The sequence below is a fragment of the Papio anubis genome, chromosome 15 (genome assembly GCF_008728515.1).
Source record: "Papio anubis isolate 15944 chromosome 15, Panubis1.0, whole genome shotgun sequence".
NCBI classification, from domain to species: domain Eukaryota; kingdom Metazoa; phylum Chordata; class Mammalia; order Primates; family Cercopithecidae; genus Papio; species Papio anubis.
Window position 1 is genome coordinate 48,511,365 of NC_044990.1, and position 26,371 is coordinate 48,537,735.

Consider the following 26,371-nt stretch of genomic DNA (forward strand, 5'->3'; position numbering starts at 1 on the left):
AACTGGTCTACCACCAATGGAAAGTTATACTGCTTTATCATATTTTTATTACAGAAAATGCTGCAATTAACACATCTGCACTTACTTGCTAACGTTTTCCAACTAAATTTTCTAAGAAATGCTTGAGTAACAGGAAGAATTTTATGTAGAATCCTTTAGACACAGACATTTTTGCAAAAGCTGAAACGGTTTGTAGGGACAGTAAACAGAAAAGAGGCAGTGGGGATGCAAATAAGTATACCTAGTCATATAGTATCTAGCTGTAATGATACGGACTGGAGGCAGGGAACTACTGGGTAGAAGAGGGCAGTTCCTTGGCAAAAACCCCACCCTCAAGCCGGAAACTCGCAACCCTAAATGGGAACAGGCATTCCCGTGTTTCCACCCAAATGTTGACTTTTGGCACTCTACACCCCCCTATCCTGTACCCATATAAACCCCAAACTACAGGTTCCACTAGTGGAAGAGCAGAAGAGCAGCAGAGCAGCGTGGCATAGAAGAGGAGAAGAAAAGGGGTATCTGAACATTGAGAGGAATTCGGCTAAGGATGGTTGGAGAGGAAGTCAGCCGTTGGATGGCTGAACTCCAGGGGAGGAAGTCTTCCCACTCTATCCTCTTTCCGGCTCCTCATCCATCCCACTGAGAGCCACCTCTACCACACAAGAAAATCCCTGAATTTACCATCTGTCAAGTTCGAGTGACCTGATTCTTCCTGTATGCCAGACAAAGATTCAGGTACCAAGAGGGCAGAGTGTAAAAGGCTGTCACCCTGACTCTCTATTGAGCTGGTTTAACACTTAGCCATCTACTGATGGCAACTGCTAAAAAAGCATTAACTATAACACAACCTTAGATGTTACCATGGGGTCAGAGCCCTGGCTCCTGCACCTGCGTGTCTGCAGGCCCCCCTCCGATAAGGGGTTTGAACCTATGGCAGCTAAACAAACAAGCCACACCCCTGTTGCAAGTCCCATCACGGGATCAGGGAACTCCTTTCTTTCAGTAATATCAGTAATATTTTACCATCATTGTAGCAAATATAGGTAAGAATTTATTTATTTTTGGTTTTAAATAACTCTCCGGGATGATGATAGTTTCCATCTTTTCTCTGTCTTTGAAATGTTTTGACAATTAATGCATTCCTATTTTCTGATAAATTTTCAACTTTCGTTCTCATTATGGGTGAGACCCTCTGCTTTTGCTGTAGAATATACTGAAGTTACAAAGTCATTAGTGCTGTGTGAGTGATCACTGTGCTATTTCTACCAATTTTCTCTGTTTATAAATATTTTTCTGCCTATTTTCATCGAAACTATATAGAATATGAACTCTCTTTATCTTGGGAGATAAAAATATTTTTTACTTGAATTGAAAATCATTTTATTGATACCCACTTGAAGAAATCTATATTCTCACAAGATAGAAGAAATATCTATTGAAAATAAAAATGTCAATGAGAATACTATTGCTTATTTTGGGCTATTAAAATATTAATATCATATTTTTTTAGAAAAAGTAATATGTAGATTTCCAATTTTATCTCTTATAGTTGTAATTGTGATTGGAAATATTATATACTTATTTACATAGCTTGTGGATCTAAGATCATGGTTCTGAAACTCAATATGCAGGAATGACTTGGGAATAGGTGAACATTTTCATTTAATGCAAAAGTTATTATTGCATGCCCAGCTTTGCAGTCACTATGGATACAATTATGAGGGCAACAAAGTCTAGCTGTTTTTGACTCAGGTAACAAAGACTCCCAGAGAAGCTTTACTACCTGTTTAGGATGGGCCATTGCTCTTTTTTTTTTTTTTTTTTGCATGATTTAACTTCACCTCTACACCCACCCCAATGATGAAAGAGGATTTCGGGTATCAGAAAAATCTGAAGTTAAAGTATGTTTACAACTTTCTACCTCTGTTTTTTTGGATGATACTTAAACTTTATAGAATTAAATTTCTCCATCTGTGAAATGCATTTAGTAATAATTACATTGCCAGATGTGGTGGCTCATGCCTATAATCTCAGCACTTTGGGAGGCCAAGGCGGGTGATCACAAGGTCAGGAGTTCGAGATCAGCCTGGCAAATATGGTGAAACAAAAAATACAAAAATTAGCTGGGTGTGGTGGCGCGCCTGTAGTCCCAGCTGCTGGGGAGGCTGAGGCAGGAGAATTGCTTCAACCCAGGAGGCAGAGGTTGCAGTGAGCTGAGATTGTGCCACTTGCACTCCAGCCTGGGTGATGGAGTAAGACTCAAAATAAATAAATTAATTAATTACATTTTAAAAATAATTATAGGAATTTGATAAAGGTTTCAAGAGACAGTGTAAATAAAGTAGTTGGAAAACACTAAATATTAGCTATAATTATAATTGCTGAGGCCTAATGAATGCATACACTTGAATTATATAAATGATTAAAACATATTTTGTGAGAAACTGAGATCTAGTCTTTAATTATAATTATTTTCTTAGTAGTAAAATGTTTTTCACTCTGATTTATTACTTTAAAAATATATACACATCTTACTACTTGTTTATACATTAGGAATTCCAATTTTCTTTATCCTCTATGGGAGTTCTTGTCTGTATTTTACAAAGTAATAAACAATAATGTTTTAGATCTAGCATATATTCAACCATAAATTGGTTCTGAAGTATGTATAACATCTTGTTATGACCTCTTCATGATAAGAGGAACAGAAGTTTTAAGATAATGGCTAGCATTAAAATATAGTCTAAAATTTCAGAAGAGAGGATTCCCTGAATGCAGACCTCCTTTTCTAACGTGGGATACAGGCTTACAACATAGACATCTTATTATTGTCTTATGTTCAAAGTGCCGAAAACTAGGCAGATTAAGGTAAGCATTAAGTAAATATATAATGAATTAGAATGGTAGCTACTATGTAATAAAACAATCAAACCCTATTAGTAATGTATATACTTGTCTACATGGATTTCTAAGTTTTTAATTTTTTTTTCAATAAATAACAAATTCATACATTTCTCAAGCAGTGTATTGCCACTTATTACCTTCAAAATACCTAGGAAGTGAATGAAATGATTGTTGTCATTAGGAGGTTGATATTCAAGTAATATTTAAAGTATAAACACAAACAAAAACATCAATATACATGATTCATTGTGGTACACTAACACCTGTAAATGAAACCTAAGTAATAGAACAAATTAAACCATTATTCTTAGAGGGAAAAACTTTTCTCACATTTACAAACTACAGATTTACTGATGTTATTATGTTGTCACTGTAAAGTGAATACACACACACACATATCTATCTATCTTCGGATATAGAGTGTAATGCAAATTTAGATAACTGGAATAGAGGCAATAGAAACTCAGAAGACACATTCTTCAATTAGCTCACACATTTTTAACACAGGCTCGTCTATAACACGTGGTTTGTGAGTCTTGCTTGTTTTTCTCTGCCTTTCTTAGTACCCACTCTCTCATTGACTTAGGTAAAAAAGATGTCACTGTCTAATTAAGTTACTTTTCTTATGACTTCTTGGTTTCTTCTATCAAGGAAAAAAAAAGATAAATCTACAGGGTGCCTTTGTGAAGCTCTTTAGTGTTTATTATCACATCAATTTCCCCTCCATTCCCAGTGTTTCAGGGGTGCATTAATGATTCATTTAGCAGATAAATGCATGCTCTTTGCTAACCCCATAACCTCCTGGAGATTCTTCATTGTTAGTCTTACTAACAACTTCTGAGAGCAAATTTTTCAAATCTATTTCTACTAAATATTCCTTGATATAATGAAATGTTTACTAAAAGGCAAATGATCTAGGTTTCTTGAGGGCATATACAGTATGCTATGGGTAATTCTCTCCAGTCTCACCCCATTATCAACCTCATTACATGGGCCACAGAATTCTTGAGAAATTATCTCTATGCTAGACCACTTTCTTCTCTTTGACACATGGACAACAGCAAAAACACTGTTAGTTTTAACCACTTTCTTTGTATATACCATCTGGCATTTACCCTGCACAACACATAGCCAAGTTTAGAGATGTATCTTCTCTGCCCACCTTTGACTCCCACAAGTAAAATGATTTAGCATTTTTGAAGGTGCATGATGACATAGTCCATAATTATGAAAGATATGCTTGGTAAAGAAGTGTAAAAATTATCTTTTGTGTAATTTTTTCCTCTTTTTATCCAGTCATTTACATTTATTAAAATGGATCTCTGTTGACATTCTTGAAGATTCACATTTCTTCACCTGTCACCAAGGGATTAAAATCGTTAAGAAGAAATTGTAGAAATAGATTACATTAAACTAATCACGATATCTCCCAAAAGGGTACACTCTAATAATATTATGGGATTTTAGCATCTTTTTCAAAGTTAAAGTTATTGATTTTAATTAACAAATATTTCTTGAAAATACATCTTTTCTTTTATTTGTTTCTTTTTTTTTTTTTTTTTGGTCTGTCTGTTACTATGACAAATTCCTAAGAATGCTACTACATGAAATTTTACTGAGTAGACTAGAGGGAAAATTTTAGAACAGTAGTGTTAGTAACTAGGATGCACCTTTGGAAGTGATTCAGGATTTTATGAACATAGATAATCTTTCCTAGAGTTTTGAAGCCTACTTTCTTGGATGTTTCATAAAGAGTGACAGATTGTAGTCTTAAGATATTTCTTTTTGTGTTTTTTTTTTTTTCTTTTTAAAATTTTCTCACCAGGATAGCCTTTGAAATAAAGTGGAATTAACACTGGCGGGTAGTGCCAAAGCCTTTCACTCAGGGTTGTTGTGGTTCAGAAGCTTTTTCCTTCCTCAAGACATGTACTGTATTCTATTCAAAGATAACAGCTGAAGGTTCACGCAGTGAAATGAACACTTTAAAGACCTCATTCCGGCATGCCAGATGTGAACTTTGGGATTGTTTAAAATAGCAACTTGTAAAACAAGAAACAACAAAAAAATCCAAAATACTACTCCTTTGGCCTACTGAGTTTTACAGATTGGGAGTGAATGCCTGAGTTTCTGAGCTCTTGTTCTAACTACCAACTGAAGCCAATATGTAACATTTTCAGCTTTATTTTTCCCATCTGTCACAATGGGATAATTTTTACTCTCAGCAATATGATGAAATCTCTAAATAGTGGCAATATGGGAAATATTAGTGAAGGAGAGAAAAGTGCCATTCCTCACATTTAAGTTGCTGTGGCAAGAGCTAATTATGGAGTAGGGAAGTGTTAAAATATTTAGAATTCAGGTCTAGTTGAAGGTAGAAATTAATAGAAATAAGGAGAAAAGAAACTGCCTATATTTACATTACTACAAATAGTATTGTCTATTGCAGGAGATAGTGACTGCATACTACACTGGTTTTTCACTGTGTTTTCTTTTGGTGACTCTAGCACTGGGCGAGCATTGTGGAATAGACCTTGAAATTTCACTAGCATTAACACAAAGAACAATGTTTACTGAAGTTAGACACACGTCTTCTTTTGTGTTATTGTCTTCCTCTTCCATTGAATAGTTGCTTACCACATACAGCCAAAATGAATACAAAGAATAGTCAAGGATCCCATTCAAACCATAAAAGCAGCATTTTGATGATAAATATGGGTCTCTTAGAAATGACCTGCTGTATTGTAAAGTCAAAAGGTGAAGTCTTCACCTTTCAACTTTATAAAGATCTTGCTAGATATAAGCAGTCATTGCAAGAGATAAAGAGCAAAGCAATGTTTGAGATAAAATTAATAAAGCCAACATTTTAAAGTTTGCTTACTGGTAAAAGAGGCAAGTAATATTCCTCAGACACTCAAACAAGTTCTTTTTGTAGCATGCAAGAACGTACAGAGGCACTCTCTCTCTCACACATACACATATATGAGAAAAGATGAAAAAGAAGTGTTGTGAATTATATGTCCTTTCCTGGCATAGTTGTACAGTACACAACACCTTTGTTTATAATTTTACTCAAAATATTAAATCTGTTTACCTACCTATGCAACACACTTTGAAAGCTCAACCTCATCTGTCATAATTATAGAACACTCTTTTCTCAAACACAGAAATGTTAATAAAATATTTTAATTGCAATATCTTATGAAAAGGTTCACTTTGACTTAACTTAATATGTAGCCAATCCCATTCACTTCTGTGGTATTAATGCTGTCACAATACCCATGGTGATTTTTAGTAATGACAATATTTGCATATGTCTTATTTCCATTGTAGTGAATTTCAAGGCTGGTGATATATTTTAATGTACATTACTGTACTATAATTATTTAGACATTAGTTTTATATTCACTTTCATTCAATGTCACATGTAATCCTAAATAAAATATTTACATATATTTTCAATTTCAAGGTATTCCATATTTTTTATTACATATTACCACAGACTGTATCTATATATGTAAAGCCTAGCAGATAGTAAGCTAAGAGGTTCCCAATCAGGAAAGGAACAATGGAAACAGAAAATGAACACATTCTCAAAGGACAAAGATTGATACAAAGACTGTATCTATTAAATCTGAGAAATAACATGCTAATACAATTCCTACATAAAGAATGGTCAACAGTACACAATAATCAAATTTATAAGTGCCTATAGTATTTGCTGAACTAATATAATATATATTAAAAATTAATATTTTAATGTTATTATGATAGAAGATCATACTGAAAAAATAAATGCATATTTTAAATAAAAATATAAAAGTATTTATTATGCAAGTTATAGGAAAACTTGGCATTTTGGAAATGGTTTTAAAAGGTTGATATTTCCTGAAAATAGCAAGGATACCACCACGAAGACTCAAACCCTCAATCTCCTGATCCAGAATCATACACTTTATCCAATAGGCCATGCGACTGCAACGCTACCTGACTTCAAACTATACTACAAGGCTACAGTAACCAAAACAGCATGGTACTGATACCAAAACAGAGATATAGACCAGTGGAACAGAACAGAGCCCTCAGAAAAAATACTACCCATCTACAACTATCTGATCTTTGACAGAACTGACAAAAACAAGAAATGGGGAAAGGATTCCCTATTTAACAAATGGTGCTGGGGAAAACTGGCTAGCCATATGTTGAAAGCTGAAACTGGATCCTTTCCTTACACCTGATACAAAAATTAATTCAAGATTGATTAAAGACTTAAATATTAGACCTAAAACCATAAAAACCCTAGAAGAAAACCTAGGCAATACCATTCAGGACATAGGCATGGGTAAGGACTTCATGTCTAAAACACCAAAAGCAACGGCAACAAAAGCCAAAATTGGCAAATGGCATCTAATTAAACTAAAGAGCTTCTGCACAACAAAAGAAACTACCATCAGGGTGAACAGGCAACCTACAGAATGGGAGAAAATTTTTGCAATCTACTCATCTGACAAAGGGCTAATATCCAGAATCTACAAAGAACTCAAAAAAATTTACAAGAAAAAAAACAAACAACCCCATCAAAAAGTGGGCAAAGTATATGAACAGACAGTTCTCAAAAGAGGACATTTATGCAGCCAACACACACATGAAAAAATGCTCATCATCACTGGCCATCAGAGAAATGCAAATCAAAACCACAATGAGATACTGTCTCACACCAGTTAGAAAGGCGATCATTAAAAAGTCAGGAAACAACAGGTGCTGGAGAGGATGTGAAGAAATAGGAACACTTTTACACTGTTGGTGGGACTGTAAACTAGTTCAACCATTGTGGAAGACAGTGTGGTGATTCATCAGGGATGTAGAACTAGAAATATCATTTGACCCAGCCATCCCATTACTGGGTATATACCCAAAGGATTATAAATCATGCTGCTGTAAAGACACATGCTCACGTATGTTTATTGTGGCACTATTCACAACAGCAAAGACTTGGAACCAACCCAAATGTCTAACAATGATAGACTGGATTAAGAAAATGTGGCACATATACACCATGGAATACTATGCAGCCATAAAAATGATGAGTTCATGTCCTTTGTGGGGACATGGATGCAGCTGGAAACCATCATTCTCAGCAAACTATCACAAGAACAGAAAACCAAATACCGCATGTTCTCACTCATAGGTGGGAATTTAACAATGAGAACACTTGAACACAGAAAGGGGAACATCACTTACCAGGTGCCTGTTGCGGGGAGGGGGGAGGGGGGAGGGATAGCATTAGGAGATATACCTAATGTAAATGACGAGTTAATGGGTGCAGCACACCAACATGGCACATGTATACATATGTAACAAACCTGCATGTTGTGCACATGTACCCTAGAACTTAAAGTATAATAAAATAATTAAAAAACAAAAAGAATAAAAAGGTACAAAGTTAAAAAAAGCTTGATATTAATAAATACTTCATATATGATTATTATTTTATTATGTCCTTAAGTGAAAAAAATAAATTCTCAAAGAAAAGTAACTCTCTAAAGCATCCTGCTGCATATAATTTTAAAAAGTATATGACAGTTACATTCACAACTAAGATGCATTATTGCATTTTAACCCTTCGATATATTTCTTATTATCCTTCCACACGCATAATGGATTTTGTATAAAATATTATTTTAAAGTATATATTATACTTAACATTACTAGAATATAATACAAAATTATATGTGTTGTAAAAACTTATTTGTCTATTTTTGTCAAGTTTCTTAAAAGTGGAGTAAGTTGACTCAGTATTAGAAAAAATTTTATAAAAATGAATTTTAGAATCAAATATTTTTGTTTGGTTTGGTTGGTTTTTAGACAGGGTTTCTCTCTGTTGCCCAGGCTAGTTTTTGTATTTTTTTGGAGAGACAAAGATTCACCATTTTTCCCAGGCTGGTCTTAAACTCCTAGACTCAGGCAATCTGCCCAGCTCAGCCTCCCAAAGCGCTGGGATTACAGGCATAAGCCGTCCAAATATCACTTTCAAACCAAAACATAGCCATGCCTCCAATTTCTGATGAAATTCATGAAGTGAATTATTATGATAATTTATTGTATTGTTGAATTGTTGATTAAGGACTATAGATTAAATACCAAGATTTTTAAAGAGTTATAGAATAAGATGCCCTAATTCTCTCTCATGATTTTTGAGAATTCTTAGCGATAAGTTGTAATTTCTTCCCCTAATGTACATATACTGTATAGTTCTTGAGCATAGATAGTTACCTTACTTTTCTTTGCATTCTGTTGTCATGCACATAGGACTTAGAATATAATTTTGTGTGTGTGTGTGTGTGTGTGTGTGTGTATATATATATACACAGATGAGCACCACCACGCCTGGCTACTTTTGAAATTTTTTTAGTGGAGATGGAATCTCATTATGTTGTTCAGGCTGCTCTCAAACACTTGGGCTCAAGTTATCCTCCCCAGCTCAGTCTCCCGAAGTGCTAGGATTACAGGCATTAGCCATAGTGCCTAGCCTAATAAATAGGACTTTAAATAAACTAATGAATAACTCAAGTTGGAGGTGAGCATCACCTTTGGAAAAAATTAGGCCATTGCAGTAAAATATGTGTACAAATAACCCCTTTACTCTCCACTCATCTGTCTTTGTTTGCCATTAATTTAAAAAAAAAAAAAAAGTGATTAAAAATCTAAAATATAACCTCAGGAGAAATAATGTGATGTGTCCTCATACATCAACGAGATATATGTGAAGCTTTCACAACAGTTAAGAAAATTAGGAGATGAGATAAATAAAAGGGTATATGGCATAAGGAAAACAATAAATCACAGTTTATTCTCAATATTAGAAGCTGTATCTATCAAGGGGATACATTTTAGAAAGATAATCAAAAGCACCTTTAGAATATAACAAGAGGGAAATATACCATCCTTTAAGAGCAGCCTTTTGGCATGTTTATAGTGCTTAAGAAAAACACACAGTGAGACGGCACTATGCCTATAGGCCTCCAGTCCATAACACAGTGTGATTTTGTTCAAGGAACTCATCACAATCTTTTGCTTTGCAGTCCATTTATTTGAATAGATTTCAACTGAAATTAGTTTGGAAAATTTCCATGATCTCAGGATTTGTGGTTTGCCATACACTAAGTCTGTGGTACTCTATTTATATATATCTTAAGTATATATATCTTAAGTATATATAGTTAAATATAGTCATATATAATTATTTATATATAGTTATATATATTTATATAAAAGTATTATAAAGAATTATATATAAAAATTTCCAAATATCATACACACACACACACACACACACACACACACACACACACATACACACACAGTCTCACTCTGTTGCCCAAGCAGGAATGCAGTGATATAATCACAGCTTACTGCAGGCTTGGCCTCCCAGGCTCAAACAATTCTCCCATCTCAGCCTTCAGATTAGCTGGGATCATAGGCAAGCATCACCACCCTCAGCTAATATATATTTTTTTATTTTTTGAAGAGACAGGGTCTCCCTATGTTGCTCAGGCTTATTTCTATATATTTTAGAGATGCAGTCTTGCTATGATGCGCAGGCTAAAGTGCAGTGGCTATTCACAAGCACCACGACAGCCTCAGTCCCCTGAGTAGCTGGGACTACAGGCACACACCACTGTGCCTGGCTCAGAAAGTTTATATTTTTAACAATTTCCCAAGTTTCCAATAATCTTAAAAGTACAAAAATCACTGATTTTGGAGAACTTTTTATTAACATTGTTTTACTATAAAAACCCACACTATAGGAGACAAGTATTAGACTACCTCTTATGTATAAGACAGAAAATGAATTTTATATGGAAAATGCTGTAATGTGTAGACACGAGTTCCATCATTTTATTCAGTAATAGATTGTTTCGACAAAGGTTTTTATCAACGTGTTTCATTTTCCTTATCTCCACAAAGAGTCATCCCCCTTTCATTCATAAGCAAATTATTCTACCCAGGTATGGCCTAATCTTGCTTTTGCTTCAATAATCATTTTGGATTCATCATTCCTTTTCTAGTGTTTATCACATTAAAATCCCAGCTTTTTTCTCATAGCATATTAAACTCTTTTAAAATCGGTCTGACCATTTGTCTCACTATAGTTTCCCTTCTTTTATTATTCAAGCCTTTAGAATAAATGATCCACTTTCTCTTCACTCTACTATTATCTGGTTAATTTTTAAAACATTGGATTATTCCACATGGATTATTCTCCAGAACTGCTCTGGAAAAAGGCATCAAGCCCATCTTAGTTGTAAAATTCAACCCGATCAGACATAATGAGTCGTTGTGTGTGTGTGTGTTTGTGTGTGCATGTGTGTGTGTGTGTGTGTGTGTGTGTTTGGAGACAGAGTCTCACTCTGTCACCCAGGCTGGAGTGCAGTGGTGAGGTCTTGGCTCACTGCAACCTACGCCTCCTGGGTTCAAGCAATTCTCCTGCCTTAGCCTCTTGAGTAGCTGGGATAACAGGCACGTGTCACCACGCCCAGCTAATTTTTGTATTTTTAGTAGAGAAGGGATTTCATTATGTTAGTCAGGCTGGTCTTGAACTCCTGACCTTACTATCTGCCTGCTTTGGCCTCCCAAAATGCTGGCATAATGAGTTTTTATCATTTACTCAAAATTGCCACATTTTCCCCACTATCAGGACTTAAATGGATTCTTGTACCCGAAATCTATGTGAAATCTCACCACTGCTTCCTCTCCTTAAACCCCCCTTCCCTTTTTTGGCTTCGCACTTAACAGAAAAAAAAGAAAAGAAAAGAGAAGAAAATTTTAATTGATCTGCTAAAATTATTTCCTCCAAAAAGTTTCCCCTTCCCCTTACAGACTTGGTACTACAGCACAATATAATTCTCTTGGCAAAGACTTTCCATGGTGGCAATTATTTGCTTAGATGTTAATCTTTCCCATCATTGCCAGCTACTGTAGTGTAGGGTCCAGGTATTTCTTGCTAGGAAGCATTCAATAAATATTGCTTGAAAGAATTAACTGCTTCCCCTAATGTTTTACTTTGATAGCAAGCTCCTTTGTATTGCAATTTTAAAACTTGTTTCCACTCTCCTCATTTTTCCTCTAGGGGTTCTCAAACACTATTCAAATACTCTTCCTAATTGTGCTAATAGTTCAGTTTATAAAGCCTGCCATTCCAGTGTAGAAATCAGAGATTTCACTTTCCCTGACTGCGGTACATACAGATGTTATCTTGCTACTTGGGCTCCACTAATTAGATACACTTAAGTGAAATTTAGATGTAACAATCAACAATGTGAAGACATGGGCACCACATGGAATCCATTCTTCATATAAGACTTAGGGCAGCAATGCCAAGGATCTATTATCCAATTCCCATTGTAAGCAGTGTCTTCTGGACTGTTTGTGCCCAGTTGTGGAATTTCCACTGGAGAACCACCACAGTGTGTGGTGAGGACTATGCAGTTCCTAATTCTGAGACTAAAAATCTGGTCTTCTGGGAGATCCTTTGAGTTACCAGATGTCCTTAAATAAATTACTTTCTGTTTAAACAAGTTAAAGTGGGTGTTCATTTGTGCAGCTATGAGCTCCGATAGATTTATCTCCTTATCTTGAGTTGTAACTTTCCAGCTGCTTTTGCAGAATCTTCTCCCTATACTTGGAACTTAATTATATTTGTTCGTTTAGTCACTCAAGAAATATCAATTTAGTACCTATAAATGTCAGATACCAGGAACTCTTCAAAGGACTAAACAGAAACACTGCCTTCATGTGTTGATCATATTGTGGGCTGAGAGAGAAAATAATATTTCCTGCGTGATCATTGTACAGAGGAAAATATAAGTAGAGCACATGAGTACTCAGGAACTGGTGGCATAAGGATGCTATTTAAAGTATGATATGCATGGAAGACTTCTCTTATTTGGGACATTTGATGAGAAACCTAAGGCTCCAAAATATTCTGTGACCTTCTGGAGGAGGCACACTGTAGACAGTGTAAACAGTAAGTAAAAAGGCTCTGACGTGTCAGTGTGAGTCATGTGCTTAGAAAACACAACAGTGTGAGATAGGGAGGAACTGCCTGAAACAGCCCAAGCTTTGTTCCTGTCCATGTTAAGGAATGTACCATTTTGAGTCAGGAAGGAACTGCCCAGATCAGTCAAGGTTTTGTTTCTCTCTCCCCTGGAAGCAGGATGTACTTGAAAGTTTTGCACAGCAAGTCATATGGCCCATAAGGCATATAACCCAGATTGGGTAGGCTGCCTTTCAGAGTCCTTCAGCTGTAGTGTAAGTGGAGGCACATGCACTGTCTGTGCTAGTCAGCTTTCTTGAGCCTTGGGGGAATGGCTCACAAACAAGTCGTCTTACCTTTTCCCTTGCAGCCATGTGCACATCGTAAACTTGCCTCATACAACCTATGGCATGTAAGTGTGTTCTGTCTCACCAGACTCAGGTATTAGCAACGTTGCAGAGGAGGATGGTGTAGGTGGAAGCGCTCGACTCCTATTCCTGGTAGTTCGCCTAGTGATGATCTCTGTGCTTTATGCAGTGAGAGTATTTTCTTGTGACTGGTTATTAGTGAACCTGTTTTGGGAGGGCAGATAACACAGAGCCAATGTAAGTACTTACATTGCCCTATGAATGTGTTTGAAAGCCACTGGAGATTTTAAGCAGAGGAATAATATCTGGATTATATTTAAAACTATCACCGACTACTCTATGATAAATAGATTGAGAGGGCATGTGTTGGGTAAAGACATTGTTTAGTAAATAGCTTTAGAAGAAAACAGATCAGAACACTGAGCGTTAGGCTTTTTCAGTCACAGAGAAAGAGAATGTAGAAAAGGAGACTGTACACGAGATAGGAGAAAACAAGAAAAAAAGGTATCACAGAGGCGAAGCCATATGAAGATAAAATTTCAAGGAAGGAGAAGTCAACTATAGCAACTGACGTGTCGAGAAGATGGGACAGAGAGGTGGGAATGTGGAAGTTATTGATAGCATAAACTTTAAATTCTCTTATTTTACTAACTTGAATCTATTATTTTCTACTACTTGATAATGTCTACTTTACATGTCTTTTTCTGCTACCCATATTTGATAATTACATGCTTCCAATTCAGATTGCTTTAGTGAAATGCAGACTCTTTCCCCAAATCGTACTGGATATTTCCACTTGAAGTTCAACATATTCCTCTCAAAAAATCATATCATGTAATCTCACCTAGATTCTATTACCTTAAGTGTCCTTTTCAGTTTGGAAGACAATTTAGAGTCAATGAAGCTGTTACAGGTAGTTAGGCATAAGCAGAGCAGGAGAGGGCTATCCCCCACCCGCTAGAAATGTCAGTTGATGTTTCAGCAATTATCACATTGTTTCTCTAAAAATGCTAATTCGGCCACCAGGGAGAGACAATCTATTTTTTTTTTTTTTTTTTTTGAGACGGAGTCTCGCTCTTGTCACCTAGACTGGAGTGCAATGGTGCAATCTCAGCTCACCGGCAACCTCCGCCGCCTGGATTCAAGTGATACTCTTGTCTCAGCCTCCTGAGTAGCTGGAATTACAGGCATGCACCACCTTGCCCCGCTAATTTTGTATTTTGAGTAGAGATGGGGTTTCTCCATGTTGGTCAGGCTGGTCTTGAACTCCCAACCTTAGGTGATCCGCCCGCCTCGGCCTCCCAGAGTGCTGGGGTTACAGGCATGAGACACTGTGCCCGGCCGAGATACCATCTCCTGATGGTCCACACCTGTTAGTATTAAAAGGGTTCATTGAATGCAAGCCCCAGGCAGCAGCAGCTTCTCGGGCATGAGTGTTAAGAGCCAAATAGTGAAGTATGACGTTCTGGGGCACATGGCACTGGAAAATGGAAAAAGGCCTCAGATGGGCATGCGTATAACTTTCTTAGGACACTGCGCCTGCTCAATCTGAAGAGTAAGGAAAGCACTGCTCCTGAGGAAAGCCAACGCTAGGGGAAGAATCATGGGAAAGAGAGGAGCGTTTCCCATGATTCCAGAATCAGGTTACAGGGGCTCCTTTTTCTCTCTTTGACCTTCAGGTGCCCACTTAGATCTCTTCCAAGGGTTCTTTCCTTTCTTTCCTATTCTAAAGTGTTTTTAATAAACTTCCACTCCTGCTCTCAAACTTGCCTTGGTCTCTTTTTCCACTTGATGACCCTCAGTCGAATTCTTTCTTCTGAGGAGGCAAGGACTGAAGTTGCACGGACCCATACAGATGGGCAGACAGTAACAGGGTAACTCAGATCTCTGCCACAAGTAACAAAACTACCATGATATCTAAGTCATATTAACTTTAGATCTTAAAAATCTGTCAACTTTTTTTAACACTCCATAATTCATGACCTTGCCATCTCTTGCTTGGGTTATTAATATATCCATATTTTCCATATCCATATTTCAGTCTTAAGCTTCATTTCTTTTTTCATATTTTCAAATCTCTTGTCATACTAATTATTCTAAATAGAAAATTTGTAATATGATATCCCTGTTCACAATAATTTATTGGCTTCCCATTATATCAGGATGAAAATTAACATGACAGGGCCTGGTATTCTTAATCTGCTCTTGCCCATTGCTTAAGTTTAATCTTCTGTCTGTGTATCCCTGAAACTTTGTTTCTTGAATTCTCATCTACTTCCATTTCCCTGAAAAGAAGCATGCCTTCTCTCATTTTCATTGCTTTTCCTCATTCAGGTTTCTCTAACTGGACTATTTTTATGTATTTGCCCACTGGGGCAAAATACTGCTTCTCTTAATATGTTTGGAAGTACAACAAATTGAGACAAATCTTAACTAATTTCTAAAACATCAGACTAAATTTTGGCTAACATATTGGGCTATAACAGTGGTTCCAACATGCAGGCACTTAAATGTGCCATTTCTCTGCATGATTGAACGTTGAACAAAAGGTGTTTATGTTGCCTTTATTCATTTCACAGAAAGGATTTAATTGATTTTAATTCTCTGTGGGAAACACAATTAAGCTTACTAAATTCTTAGTTCTGAAAACAACAAAGACATTGGGAAATGGATTTGTATATGCAGAACATAAAAATTTTCGTCTTTCAATCATGTGGTAGTACATAAATATATGTGCCTTTATATGAAAATTATTGTAGCATAACTCTCAGAATCTTAGCGGTTTATTTTATAGAAAACACATACTAGTAAATTCCTCTTGAATATCACAAAGAAAGTATTGTTTAACAGTCTTTGTGGCAAGTCAACATTTAGAAATACAATTGAGCAGAAAAGTATTACATAGATTTTTTTCAGAGTGCCCTTTAATCCTGAGAATATGAACACTGAGTAACAGAAATTATTTTACATAATTGAGATATGAAAATGTTCAAAAATTGTATGAACTCTTGACAGGTTACCTAATTTAGGAATCAAAGTATATTATTATACGTAATTATCTCAAATAGTTATGATTCCAAAAATATGCATCAGGTAAATTTTACACATTCGATAAGCAAACTTTTTCATAGAATTTCTATGCTCTAGCATAAGAGTAAACATTAACATTTAGAAAAACATAGCATATAGTAAAATCCCAGTTTGTCTTTTTTAGCTAAGTACACCAAGTATTAAAAGCAAAGTGGCAGTTGCTTTTTCAGGAAAGTAAGCTTGCAAAATTATTTTTTTAAATAAGATAATGAAATTGCTTTAGAAAGCAGTTTTCTCCGTATGTCTCTAAAAATTAGCTTTGATAGATATCAATGTACTGATTTCATATGACACCTGTGATCTATGAACGTTATCTTTTTGTAAAATTTTGATAGGTTTTATAAAAATTGCCAAATGAAAATATCAAATTGCTTAAAAATGACATACGTATTAACTAATTTGATAAATTTTATGTAGGAGCCATATGTCTTCTTCAGAACTGTGGATTGACTGTCTTCATATATCCCTTGATATATGAAGGATATAAATTTAATTTTAGATCCAGCACGTGTCAGAAATTTAATTTTAGGCCGGCCGTGGTGGCTCATGCCTGTAATCCCAGCACTTTGGGAGGCCGAGGCGGGCGGATCACAAGGTCAGAAGATCAAGACCATTCTGGCTAACATGATGAAACCCTGTCTCTACTAAAAATACAAAAAAAGATTAGCCGGGCGCAGTGGTGGGCGCCTGTGGTCCCAGCTACTCAGGACGCTGAGGCAGGAGAATGGTGTGAACCTGGGAGGCGGAGCGGGAGGCGGAGCTTGGAGTGAGCCGAGATCCCACCACTGCACTCCAACCTGGGTGACAGAGAGACACTGTGTCAAAAAAAAAAAAAAAAAGAATCGGGCGGAGCAAGATGGCCAAATAGGGACAGCTCCAGTCTCCAACTCCCAGCGTGAGCGACACAGAAGACCGGTGATTTCTGCATTTTCAACTGAGGTACTGGGGTCATCTCACTAGGGAGTGCTGGACAATCGGTGCGGGTCAGCTGCTGCAGCCCGACCAGCAAGAGCTAAAGCAGGGCGAGGCATTGCCTCACCTGGGAAGCGCAAGGGGGAAGGGAATCCCTTTTCCTAGCCAGGGGAACTGAGACACACAACACGTGGAAAATCGGGTAACTCCCACCCCAATACTGCGCTTTAAGCTAATGGGCACACCAGGAGATTATAGCCCACACCTGGCCGGGAGGGTCCCACGCCCACAGAGCCTCCCTCATTGCTAGCACAGCAGTCTGCGATATAACCTCAAGGCAGCAGGGAGGCTGGGGGAGGGGCGCCCATCATTGCTGAGGCTTAAGTAGGTAAACAAAGCCACTGGGAAGCTTGAACTGGGTGGAGCTCATAGCAGCTCAAGGGAAGCTGCCTGTCTCTGTAGACTGCACCTCTGGGGACAGGGCACAGCTAAACAACAAAAAAAGGAGCAGAAACCTTTGCAGACGCAAACAACTCTGTCTGACAGCTTTGAAGAGAGCAGTGGATCTCCCAACACGGAGGTTGAGATCTGAGAAGGGACAGAATGCCTGCTCAAGTGGGTCCCTGACCCCTGAGTAGCCTAACTGGGAGACATCCCCCACTAGGGGCAGACCGACACCCCACACCTCACAGGGTGGAGTACATCCCTGAGAGGAAGCTTCCAAAGCAAGAATCAGACAGGTACACTCACTGTTCAGCAGTATTCTATCTTCTGCAGCCTCTGCTGCTGATACCCAGGCAAAAAGGGACTGGAGTGGACATCAAGCAATCTCCAACAGACCTACAGCTGAGAGTCCTGACTGTTAGAAGGAAAACTATCAAACAGGAAGGACACCTACACCAAAACTCCATCAGTAAAGTCACCATCACCAAAGACCAGAGGCAGATAAAACCACAAAGATGGGCAAAAAGCAGGGCAGAAAAGCTGGAAATTCAAAAGTAAGAGCACACATCTCCCCGGCAAAGGAGAGAGCCGCAGCTCATCGCCAGCAACGGATCAAAAGCTGGACGGAGAATGACTTTGACAAGATGAGAGAAGAAGGGTTTCAGTCCATCAAACTCTGAGCTAAAGGAGGGGAATTAGTACCCAGCCGGGAAAGAAACTGCACCCGGAAAAAAAGTGGAAGAATTGGATAGCCAAAGTAATTAATGCAGAAGGTCATAAACGAAATGAAAGATGAAAACCATGACACGAAATGCGGATAAATGCACAAGCTTCAGTAACTGACTCGACTAACTGGAAGAAAGAGTAATAGCTGATTGAGGATGAAAATGAATGAAATGAATGGTGAAGAGAAACCAAAAAGAAAAAAGAAGAAAAGAAATGAACAAAGCCTGCAAGAAGTATGGGATTATTAAAAAGACCAAATCTACGTCTGATTGGGGTGCCTGAAAGTGAGGGGGGAGAATGGAACCAAGTTGGAAAACACTCCCCAGGATATCATCCAGGAGAACTTCCCCAACCTAGTAGGGCAGGCCAACATTCAAATCCAGGGAAATACAGAGAATGCCACAAAGATACCCTCGAGAAAAGCAACTCCAAGACACATAATTGCCAGATTCCTCCAAAGTTGAAAATGAAGGAAAAAAATCTCAAGGGCAGCCAGAGAGAAAGGTTGCTACCCACAAAAGAAGCCCATCAGACTAACAGCAGATTCCTGCAACCTCCCAAGCCAGAAGAGAGTAGCCAATATTCAACATTCTTAAAGAAAAAGAATTTTCAACCCAGAATTTCATATATCCAGCCAAACTAAGCTTTTTCATAAGTGAAAGAGAGAAATAAAATCCTTTACAGATAAGCAATGCTTAGAGATTTTGTCACCACCAGGCCTTGCCTTTAAGAGACCCTGAAGGGAAGCACTAAACATGGAAAGGAACAACCGGTACCAGCCATTGCAAAACATGCCAAACAAAGACCATCGAGGCTAGGAAGACACTGCATTTCAACTAACGAGTTAAAACAACCAGTTAATATCATAATGGCAGGATCAAGTTCACACATAACAATATTAACTCAAAATGTAAATGGATCAAATGCTCCAACTAAAGACACAGACTGGCAAACTGGATAAAAGAGTCAAGACCCATCAGTCTGTTGTGAGTTCAGAGACCCATCTCATACAGAGCCATACATAGGCTCAAATAAAGGGATGGAGGAAGATCTACCAAGCAAATGGAGAACAAAAAAGCAGGGGGTTGCAATACTAGTCTCTGACAAAACAGACTTTAAAACCATCAAAGATCAAAAGAGACAAAGAAGGCCATTACATTAAATTTGTAAAGGGATCAATTCAACAGGAAGATTAATGATCCTAAATATATATGCACTCAACACAGGAGCACCCATTATTCATAAAGCAAGTCCTCAGAGACTTACAAAGAGACGTAGACTCCCATACAATAAATAAATGTAGACTTCAACACTCCACTGTCAACATTAGGACAGATCAACGAGACAGAAAGTTAACAAGGATATCCAGGAATTGAACCTCATCTCTGCAGCAGACCTAATAGACATCTAAGTAGAACTCTCCACCCCAAATCAACAGAATATACATTCTTCCTCTCAGCACCACATCACACTTATTCCAAAATTGACCACATAATTGGAATCCAGCACCCTCAGCAAAATGTACAAGAACAGAAATTATAACAAACTGTCTCTCTCAGACCACAGTGCAATCAAATCCAGAACTCAGGACTAAGAAATTCAATCAAACCACTCAACTACATGGAAACTGAACAACCTCTGCCCCATCATCAACAGCATAAACAGTGCACCAGGGATAAATTTTGAACCAATAGGCCCAAAGATAAATTATACCCAGGAATCCTTTGGAACACATTAAAAGCGAGTGGAGGAAATTGCATACAACGCGAGTGGAAAGATCCGGAAAATCGATGGCCTTAACATCGGCAATCGAAAGAACGGGAGAAGCGTGATAAACATGATTCAGTGCCGCGAAGCGGCAATAACCGACTGACGAGAACGAAGACAAACCTCCAAAAATCAGCATCCAGATGAACTTTTGGCGAGTTCACCGAAAATCGATGAGTCGCTGGCGCGTTGTTCACGCGAAGCGAAAGAAGGCGAACTCAAAAGATTAACGGGTGCCTCTCGAGGCGGAGTGAATGCCGCATCAACCCCAGAAATAAAATCAACACCGGAATATTTATAAACGGTTCCCGCGAAAAACTGCAACCGAAGAATGGGATAATTTCCGGACACTTCATGATCGTCCATAGCAAGCGGAATCCTGAATGGGACTGGCGGAAAGTACGCACTACGCTCAACCAGGTATCCAAGATGGGAATTCACAGCTTTAATTCTACCTAGAAAGTAAGTAGTGATGCAGCCCTTCTAAACACCCGCATCTTACGGGAAAAAGAAAATGTCCCTCCCCAACTGGTTTTATATGAGTTTCAACTATCTTATTGTCGTTATTCTGCAGATGGCCAGTACAAAAAGAATTTTGCATTCCAAGCGATCCTGGTAAACATCGATGCAAAAATCCTCAATAAAATACTGGTGCAAACCAGATTCAGCAGCCCATCAAAAAGCTTATCCACCATGATCATGGGCATCATCCCTGGGATGCAAGACTGGTTCAACATCTCGCGAAATCAATAAACATAATCCAGAATATAAACAGAACCAAAGACAAGAACCACATGATTATCTCAATAGATGCAGAAAAGGCTTTGATAAAATTCAGCCTTCATGCTAAAAACGCCTCAATAAATTCGGTATTGATGAAACGTACCAAAATAATAAGAGCTATTTATGACAAACCCACAGCCAATATCATACTGAATGGGCAAAACTGGAAAAATTCCCTTTGAAAACTGGCATTAAGACAGGGATGCCCTCACCACTCCTATTCAACATAGTGTTGGAAGTTCTTGGCTAGGGCAATCAGGCAAGAGAAAGAAAATCAAGGTATTCAGTTAGACAAGAAGAAGTCAAATTGTCCCTCTTGCAGATGACATGATTGTATATTTAGAAAAATCCCATTGTCTCAGCCTAAAAATCTCCTTAAGCTGGATAAGCACCCCAGCAAAATCTCAGGATACAAAATTAATGTGCAAAAATCAATGCTAATTCTTATACACCAGTAACAGACAAACAGAGAGCCAAATCATGAATGAACTTCCATTCACACTGCTTCAAAGAGAATAAAAGTACCTAGGAATCCAACCTACAAGGATGTAAAGGACCCTTCAAGGAGAACTACAAAACCACTGCTCAGTGAAAGAAAAGAGCACACAAACAAATGGAAGAACATACCATGCTCATGGATAGGAAGAATCAATATTGTGAAAATGGCCATACCGCCCAAGGTGATTTATAGATTCAATGCCATCCCCATCAAGCTAACAATGAGTTTTCCACAGAATTGGAAAAACTGCTGAAGTCTATATGGAACCAAAAGAGCCCGCGATCTCCAAGACAATCCTAAGTCAAAAGAACAAAGCTGGAGGTATCACGCTACATGACTTCATACTATACCACAAGGCTACGGTAACCAAAACAGCATGGTGTACTGGTACCAAAACAGATATAGACTAATGGAACAGAACAGAGTCCTCAGAAATAATACCCACATACCTACAGCCATCTGATCTTTGACAAAACCTGACAGAAACAAGAAATGGGGAAAGGATTCCCCATTTAAAATGGTGCTGGGGAAAATTCACAGCCGCAGAAAGCTGAAACTGGATCCTTCCTTACTCCTTATATGAAAATTAATTCAAGATGGATTAGAGACTTAAATGTTAGACCTAATACCATAAAACCCTAAGAAAACCTAGGTATACCATTCAGGACATAGGCATGGGCAAGGACTTCATGTCTAAAACACAAAACAGCAACAACAAAAAGCCAAAATTCTGACAAAATGGGATCTAATTAAACTAAAGGCCTGCAACAAAGCTACCATCAGAGTGAATTGACAGCCACAGAATGGGAGAAAATTTTTGCAATCTACTCATCGACAAAGGGCTAATATCCAGAATCTACAAAACTTTCGAGACAAAGTTACATGAAAAACAAACAACTCCATCAAAAAGTGGGCAAAAGAGATGGCAGGCGTTGTTTCTGAAAAGACATTCATGCAACCAACAGACACATGAAAAAATACTCAGCATCACTGGCCATCAGAGAAATACAAATCAAAGAATACAATGGATACATCTCCACCAGTTAGAATAGGAATCATTAAAAGTCAGGAAACAGGAACTGGAAGGTCTATTGAATGGGAACACTTTTACACTGTTGGTAGGATTTTAAAACTAGTTCAACCATTATATGGAAAACAGTATGGGCGATTCCTCAAGGATCTAGAACTAGATGTGCCATATGACCCATCATCCCATTACTGGGTATATACCCGAAAGTTATAAATCATGCTGCTATAAGGAACTTACATGCACACATATGTTTATTGTGGCACTATTCTATGTAAAAGAACTTAGAATCAACCCAAATGTCCATCAGTGACAGACTGGATTAAGAAAATGTGGCACCCTATACCATGAGAATACTGTATCAAATGGATGAGTTTGGCAATCCTTGTGGGACATGGATGCGAATGACCATCATTCTTAACGAAACTATCACCAGAATTGAAAACCAGTACGCATGTTTCTCACTCATAGGTGGGAACTGAACAGTGAGATCACTTGGACTCAGGAAGGGGAACATCACACACCGGGGCCTATCATGCGGAGCGGGGAGGGGGGAGAGATTGCATTGGGAGTTATACCTGATGTAAATAACGAGTTGATGGGTGCTGACGAGTTGATGGGTGCAGCACACCAACATGGCACAAATATACATATGTAACAAACCTGCACGTTATGCACTTGTACCCTAGAACTTAAAGTATAATAATAAATAAATAAATAAAGTAAAAAAAAAAAGAAATTTAATTTTAGTGTTTTGAAAAATTTAGCATATTTGTAAGCATGATAAAAGAGTGATAAATAGAACTTCAGAAATGACTTATTTTCAACTTTAATGGGTTTATTGAGATGTGATTCATATAGCCTAGAATTCATCTATTAAAGTGTACAATGTCTTACCTATAGTCACAAGGTTGTGCAATCATCATCACAGTCTCATTTTAGAACACTGTCATATCTCCAAAAGGAAATCTTATAAACATTAGTAAGTAGTCACTCTCTATCCTGCTTCCACCTCCCAGCAGCTACTAATTTACATCCTGACTTTATGTATTTGCCTATTTGATGTTTCAAATAAATGGAATTATGCCATATGTTTCCTTTTGTATCTGACTTCTTTCATTTAGCTTAAGGCTTTTGTTAATCCATGTTTTTGCAAATATTGGTAGGATACTCCTTTTTTATATTTAAATGATATTTCATTGTATGGACATACAACATTTGTTTACTTATTGATTAATGAACATTTGAGTTATGACAGTTTTGGCCATTATAATTTATGCTGCCATAAACATTTATGTACAGGTTTTGTGTGGACATGTGCAAATGTCTCTTGATTATATAGTTAGAAGTGAAATTGCTGGGTAATATGATACCTCTGTGTTTAATCATTTGGGGACCTGTCAGACTGTTTTCCAAAGTTACTGTACCACTTCACATTCCCACCAGAAAAGGGTGAGGATTGCGCATACTTGTTATAAATTGTCTTTTTGCTTATAGCAATTCTAGTGTTTGGGAAGTGGTATGTCATTTTAGTTTTGATTTGAATTTACCTGATGAGCAATGCAGTTGAGCAACTTAATTTCTACAAATGCACGAATTCATCAAATCTCCTTCTGGTATTGATTTATTTGGCTTTCACTGTTGACTATGATGTGTCTGGGTGTGAATGTCCTTGAGTTTATTCTACTTGGAGATTCTATTACCTGTTTTTTGTTGTTGTTGTTTGTTTGCTTGTTTTTTCTGTGCATGGGTTACACTTTGTTTCTTTACATGTCCTCAGTTTTTCTTGCTGCTAAAAATTGGATATATTAGATAAAATATTGCAATAATACTCGATAATGATGTCTTCCTATAAGTTGCTGTTTATGTTCTTTGTTTGGTTATCTATTTGTCTGGAGGCTTGGCTATACAAATTCTGTAGTGTACATCCCCTGCAGTGTTCCGCCTCTCATGTACCTGCTCTGTTTCCTTTTCTCTCCCTCTGTCATTTATTCCAGCTACCTAGAAATTGTCCGTGGGTTGACATAAGCATTTACTGGTCAAAAGTTGTTGTTAAGCTACTTTACCTCATTAGATTTTTACTCTTCACTAGTGGATGTTTGTGTGGCTCGAGGGCCACACAAACAGCTCTGGTAGTTGATTTTTGCCCCACATTTCCCTATAAATAGAGGTTTGGATGTTTGCTCTATGATCACTTCTAAACTTGCAAAGTCTTGGGCATCCACACAGTCTTCCAGACTGGAGGGGATAGGTGTAATTTAATTTTTATTCTCACTTCATAGAATTCCTCCTGCTGATAGCAGCAGAAGGAAGACAAATCGCCAGGCAGAAAGGGGCAGGTGTCCAGTGAAACCCGACTTTCAAGCCAAAGACAGTCTGAAGTCTGAAAACTGGGCTGCTAGTTCTGGTTGCAGTCTGTGACCCAGAGTGAGAACTTCCTTGATGCCTTTTAGCCAACTGAATGGTGCTTTTTCCAGGCCTGCCCATGGACCAATCAGCGTGCACACCCCCATTCTGAACCCATAGAAACCCCAGACTCAGTCACACTTAGGGACTTTCTGGCTTCACCCTGGGGTAGGGACAACCCATCTTGGGTCTCCTCTCCTGTAGAGAGCTGTTCTGTGGCTCAGTAAGACTCTTCTCTACTTTGCTCACTCTCCAGTTGTCATGTAACACCATTCTTCTTGGATGCAGGACAAGAACCCAGAACCATAGGTACGAACACAGCTGTAACACTGTAGCCCTTCCACATGACAGGAAGCAGTGGTAAGGCCGGTAAAGCACAGAAGCCATGGGCCTGAGTGGGGCAGTGGGACCAAATGAGCTGTGACGCAAACCAGCTAAAACACATTCCTGGCCTGCCTGCCTGGCTGCTGGCCGTGACACACTCCTATTTGCCAGACTTGGAGAGAAGAGCTGTGACCCTTCTGGACGCCCAGATCTTGGGACTCCCCGAGCCAGAGATATGAAACCGTGTAACGCCTCTTGGGGCTCCACCATTGCTGGTCTCTCTGAATCTTCGGACACTACTGCATTCCCCTAGTCCAGACAGCGGAACCCAAGGCAGAAGACACTGGAGGCACAGTTGGTCCAGCTACAGTCTCGCTTGGAGCTTATGCCTGTGCCAGTGCCTGGAGCTGCCCGTCCCACTGCAGAAGACAGTGCGTCTGGCTTCGCGTAGTGGCCGGACCCTGTGCTCCCTCGCTTACACATCCCTCATGGCTCCATGCTGGGCTCACCCGCGGGGAAGTGTGGGATCTGGGCTGGTAGCACGAACCAAGCACAGCCTGCCAGGCTGAGTGCGTGGAGCCAGCCCAGCTGTCGTGAGCAAAACTCAAACAGAGGAGCCAGTGGCCAAAGAGGCTTCCAGCTGGTGAAGCGGCACTGAAACAGTCCTATGTAGCTAGGTTAGTGCAGCTTATTTTTCACTCAGTGTTTTGTCAAAGGTTACATTTAAGTGCCTTGTATTACTAGATTTCCACCTTATGTTGATGGGTCTGTGTACAGCTTCGTGAATGCTTTCAACACTGTCCCATGTCTTTCTCTACTTACTCCTGAGTGGGTGCAACCTAGAGCATGTGAATGGTCTTTCTGAAACACAGAGTCAATCTGGTTCTCAGGAAGCCTCTTTTAGGCTGTCTTTTTTTCCTGGTTCCATTAAATATATGACTGTTTTGCCATTTTGCACGTATGTTGGAGCTACTAGCCTCCTCTTAAACACTCTCCACCAAGATCTTAATCATTTTTGACAATTCTTTTGGCATGTGGTTCCATACTCTGTTCCAAATAAAATCAGTCTCCATGGGCAAAACTACTAA

General features: G+C 38.3%; 1 long non-coding RNA gene across 1 annotated transcript; it reads left to right on the forward strand.

Moving 5' to 3' along the window:
- The first annotated feature begins 1,622 nt into the window (after window positions 1-1,622).
- LOC103879307 lies at window positions 1,623-26,371 on the forward strand. Its single transcript, XR_001896607.3, has 2 exons — window positions 1,623-1,901; window positions 25,248-26,371. It is a non-coding gene; the product is annotated as an uncharacterized LOC103879307 (long non-coding RNA).